The 5,495-nt window shown below is 39.8% G+C and overlaps 1 pseudogene; it reads right to left on the reverse strand.

Moving 5' to 3' along the window:
- Nucleotides 1-1,160: 1,160 nt before the first annotated feature.
- LOC123937428 lies at nt 1,161-2,264 on the reverse strand (annotated as a pseudogene).
- Nucleotides 2,265-5,495: the final 3,231 nt, after the last annotated feature.

Consider the following 5,495-nt stretch of genomic DNA (forward strand, 5'->3'; position numbering starts at 1 on the left):
TTGCTTGCAGTTCCAAAGGCCTATGAAAGTTGCAGAACATGAGCTCATATGCAGGACTAGAAAGGACAAAGAGTTTACTGGATGGATGTAGAAAAAAGAGTGAGTAGAAGAACTATCTAGCAAAAGAATGGCCAAAGTGATCTAGTCAAAAATCCCAAGGAAGTGGCGGATAACTAGAATGGGGGCAGGGGAGGGGGATAGAGAATATGGTTTATGGATTAAAGAACAGTTGTAATCTGCTAATTCCCAGATTTGTGTTCTGTGGTTCACTAGGTTTCTCTTTTTTCTTTCTTTCCTTCTTTCTTTCTTTCTTTCTTAAATTGCTGACATTACTTTGGTTAAAGCAGTCACAAAATCTTGGTTATTCAGAACAAATTTTAGTGTACTACATTCCTTGGGTAAAGAAATGTTTCAACTTTTTTGTATGTGGAAATAATCCAAAAGATTTATTTTTTATATTAGACAAGAACACAGCTAAGTAATCCAATTCTACTGCAACATTATAAAAATCATCCCTTCACCATGGCATAAGATTTAAATGCATCTGCACAAGGTGCACACTATATAAAAGGAATAAGTTTGCTGCTGCCCCGCCAAGCACTTCTGGCCCCTACCTGGGTTTTACTGCAATACTCATGGTCCCAATGTTTTTATCCAAATAAATTGTGTTTAAAAAATAAAGCATTTAAAAAAAACACATCAAAATTCCCAAGAAACCCTATCTCCAACTCAAACTTCATATATTTAAATGTTATATTTGCCTCTCACTAATAAACCTTTATTTCACTCAAACTGAGCAAAAATCTTCCACACTGAAGTATCTTCCTTGCCCAATTAATCCAAAGCAAAAAAAATTGAAATGATTAGTAAAGAAAAATGTAAGGATTAACACACCATTTTAATATGTTTTTAAATATTTTTAAGGTTTAAAAAATTGTTTAAAGTTTGTAGATCATAGTAGGAAAACATTATCTGAATGAATGCCCTAAGGGCAAACTATTGTAGAATGTATCAGTAGCATGGGGGGCAGAGGGGCAGGGAGTCTCTTCACAGCTTTCTTCATGAGAAGGTCAGAGGTACACTCATTTATATTATTGTGACCTCCATTAGGTGATCAAAGTTGTTTTTCCTTCAGCGAGGGTTTGTTTGTCAGAAGGGCATTATGTTTGACCTGCAAATTTGGCTGACAATTACTGATGAGATTCATAACCTTTGCATTTCTCTGATATTTTGACATATTTGCTGGGTTCTGGGCCACACCCTGGAAGGTCATCATAACTTCTGGATCCTGTATGGTTACTAGAACCTTTTGATCACTAAGAATTTCATTGAGTGCAAGCATTCCTGCCATTCCAGGCATCCCCCCTGCCATTCCAGCCATTCCTCCAAGAAAATTACTAGGTATTCCCCCAGGGTCACCACCTGGGAAAGACCCATACCGAGCTCCTGATGGTTGTCTGGCTTCTTCATCCCTCTGGGCTCTGTCATGTTCTTCCCGAGCCTTCTTAACCCTTTCTATTCTTTCTTTGATCTCTTGCTCTTCATGCTTTTGCTCGTACTTTCTCTGATGTTCAGCGATTTTCTGGGCCTTCGGTTGAACTCCTTTCAGCAACACACTACCATCTTCTTCATAATCCAGTTTACAAGCAAGAGCAAGATCATGTGCTGCTTCCCAGTGGTCCAGAAGTCTGTGTGCTTTCCCTTGCCACTTAAAAGGCTAAGCTGAACAGGGATTTATTTCAATAGCTCTTTCACCGTCTCGAGTGGCAGTATTTGCTTCTGTAATTTGATGAAGACACTGGCTTTCTTGGTATACAGAATGGTCAAGCGAGGATTCAGTTTGATGACATCTGTGAGCAAGTCAATGGCTTTCCGTAGTACACCATCATTTAGGGCATCAATGGCAGCAGCCTTTTTATCATTTGCCTGATCCATCATTTCCTTGGTTATCTCTACATTTTCATCTCCTATTTCTTGAGAGAGTAAGTATCTGGTTCATTCACACCTTCACTGTCAATTTCTAGATCACTTTCCTGACTTGATAGTTCATTTGTTTTTACGTTTTCCTCTGCCTTCTTACTATCTGTTTTTTATTCCTTGCTACTGTCTTCTGACTTAGTTTTATGAGTGGCTGGTGGTATTGTACCCTTCATACTCTCCACCCAGTCTCGCAGGAAGTGCATTTCCTCAGTGTGCAGAATGCTCGGATCCTGCTTACACATTTTCACGAAGGCCCGGAACTTGCTCACTTTACGGGGGTCCATGGTCCAGAGGCAGTGGCAGGGGGCAGGCATGGCTGAGGTTGCAGTCCGATTCCAGGCAAGGGTACTAGCCCTGAGTAATTGTGGGTAAAAGGGCAGCTGCTGTGAGGAAAAACAGTGCAATGTTTCAACTTTTATTAACCTCGTTCTCCTAAATTTATTTGACCACACACTATTTTATCTGCCTCTGTGTGATCTTCTTAACATACTGAAACACTAATTTTCCATGTAATACCATAAATTGGTAACCAATGCTATAAATGAAGTAGAGAAATGAGAAAATTGGCATGAACAGATAGCAGTCAAAGGAAGGAGTATTTGAATTTAAATTTCCAGAGCTAACACATGTATGTAAGGAAGAGGCTATATAGAGTATGTAGATGATCAGGCAGTATAAGTGGGCTGCAGCTGAAGGTCACCTGAGTTGAAGAGATCAAGAGCAGATGGGGTGGGTTGTGAGTGATTCACTGCCACGGATACAGAAGTATCCTATGTTCATGCCAGAATCCAACGTGAGAACAGTATCTGAACCAGCTGCCAAAATAGTGGTTGAATGTTGGGACCAATTGTGAAGTTGATTGAAGAGAGTATTGGAGAGAAGTAGCAGTTGCATAGCTTGTTGTTATGGATTTGTAAGAAGCAAAAGTTAATAACTCAGGAGCATCCTTAGCAACATTGGAAAAAAAAAATTGCTTTTCTCCCTGGAAGTTGTGCTCTGAGGGTGGCAGGAACGTGAGGGACCTCACCTTCCAGCAGAGGAAGAGATAACAACAGTGGATAAATGGAAGCTCTGTGTTGTTGTTTCAGTAGAAGATGTTGTTATAAGTTGAATTGTGTCTACCCAAAATTCATTTATTGAAGTTCTAACCTCCCAGTACCTCAGAATATAAGTTTATTTGTATATAGGGTCTCTAGATTCAATGAGGTTATCAGGACAGGCTCTAACCCAAGATGATTGACATCATTATGGAAAAGGAGAAATTTGGACATGTAGACACAAGTAGAGGGAAGACAATGTGAAAAGATTTAGGGAAGCCAACAAGAGAGGCCCAGAACACATCCTTCCTCATGGTCCTCAGAAGGAACCAACTCTGCCAACACCTTGATTTTGGACTTCTGACCTCCAGAACTAATGACATTTCTGTTGTTTAATCCACTCAATTCATGGTGCTTGGTAACCACAAGCTTAGCAAATTAATACAGATGCATTTCATCAAAAAAAGTTTGAGGGTGAACATGAGTTTTTTTGTTTTTTTTTTCTGTTTCATGTATTCATTCATTTATTCATCCAGTTGTTTTAGTATAGGATGGGCTTTTCTAAGAGTATAGTAATAGGTCTGCAAGAAAGAAGATGTCAGGAACTGGTTGCTCTCCCCCCAAAAGTCGGTACCATGGCCTAGAGAATCAAGTCAGTAGTGCTAGACGTGTTGATCATTGTTGCTTCATGTTATTAAGAGTAAGGAATTTACCTCACAGTGCTCTTTTCCTCTAACCAATGTGCTCTCAAATATCACATCACGAAGAGGTAGAGATGACCTCAGTGCTCTCACTCAATCTGCACTCGTATTTGAATTTCCTTGGATGAAAATGAATCCTTGGCAAATTAGCTGGCATTTTGCTTTTTAAGAAAGGGACGGGCAGTACCTCTCCATTGTGGGAGCCACTCTGCTCACATCTTTTTTCCTTGCTGCATTTACTTGCTCACGATCTGAGGCACTTACTACATAGAGATTCATGTTTGGAGGGAATAAGTTTTTCATTGCACATGACACCTTGAATGGTAATACAGGAGCCTATTATACTCTGCACAGAACTTGAAATTTTAGCGTATCAGTCCACTGGGGGTTGGAATTTTTCTATATACTCTAAAATATTTCTGTTCCTAGAAGACAGCGAGAGGAAGAACTGCTGTTTGAGTCAGAGTCAGGTGTAGTATGATTTTTTTTAAATATATAGAAAAATGAATGCTGTGCAGACTGAAGTGGCTCCTTTTCCATCTGTCAGCACATTTTTTACAACCATGCGTAAATCTTATTATCACACTCAGCGTGTTACTGCAAAAATTATCCCGGCCCTCAGAACGTCTCTCTACAGCTTTGAGAGGAATTCAAACTTCCGTGCAGTTAATATAAAAACAAGCAATCTAGTAAGCAAGGCTGGAGGGGGGTGCAGAGGAGAAGAAACAGACATTTTCCTTTCAGAGAATATTTGCTAGAGCTCCTTCATTGTATCATATGTCCAAGGCTAAATGTTTCACATTAAATAAAATAGTGGCTGATGACACATATTTGGCCTTGATAAAATTTTTCCACTGGATTCACATATATTAACCTTTGATGAAAAGATCACAAGAAGGAAAAGGCATGGGAAGAATATAGCATAATTTCAAAGATTTTTTTTTTTTTTTAGCATTAACCTTAGAGATCTGACCTGTTGTAGTTGTGTGTTTGGGGGTATATTTAGATAGAGACATTACTGCCATCCTGTTCATATTTATGGTCCTGACCTTTGTATTATAGTAGTCTGCTTTGAAGCACAGTTATTTTTAATTGCTTTATGTGTCCATGGAGGCTGTTCTTTGCCTCTGTCAGTTATATACAGTAGCCCAGCACATATGTTTGCTCAGTGAATCTTTCAATGACTGGATATTTACAACCACATCTGAATACAAGAGGAGGAAATGTTACATTTTGGGGTGGTGTGAGCCTTGTGTGTTTGTGTGAAAATGTGTTTTATTGTCAACATTCCCATATACTTAATGAGGTGACAGGAAGAATTAAAAGTGACAGATTGTTTTGGCTGCACTGGGGCCATCTGAGATATAGTCTCCTGTAATGCAGCTCCATAAACCCAGGCTGTGTGAAGCCCTCAGTGTGTGATTCATGGTTGCAGCAGGGCTACTCACAGAGGTTTAACAAGAAAGAGTCATGGGCTGGGCAGCGGGAGGTTAAAATTGCTCTCAGAAGACAATGAAAAGCGCTGTGTACCAAAACTGTGCCTGAAATTTGCAGGAGTGTCTTGATCACCAGTGTCCCTAATACCATTATTCTGCCTGTTCCTGATTAGGAGTGGGATGGAATGATTGCCAAAAATGCCTGACTTGGGACAGCACATTTGGAGAGGAGAGGTTCCCCTTCCTTTTTGTCTGAAGGAAGCATGTGTTCCTGTGTGCTTTTAGGTGATTGTCTGTTAGGGGCCGCCATAGAGGGGACAGACGAAAACAAGTTGATTATA

This window comes from Meles meles, chromosome 2 (genome assembly GCF_922984935.1).
Source record: "Meles meles chromosome 2, mMelMel3.1 paternal haplotype, whole genome shotgun sequence".
In the NCBI taxonomy this organism is placed as follows: Eukaryota; Metazoa; Chordata; class Mammalia; order Carnivora; family Mustelidae; genus Meles; species Meles meles.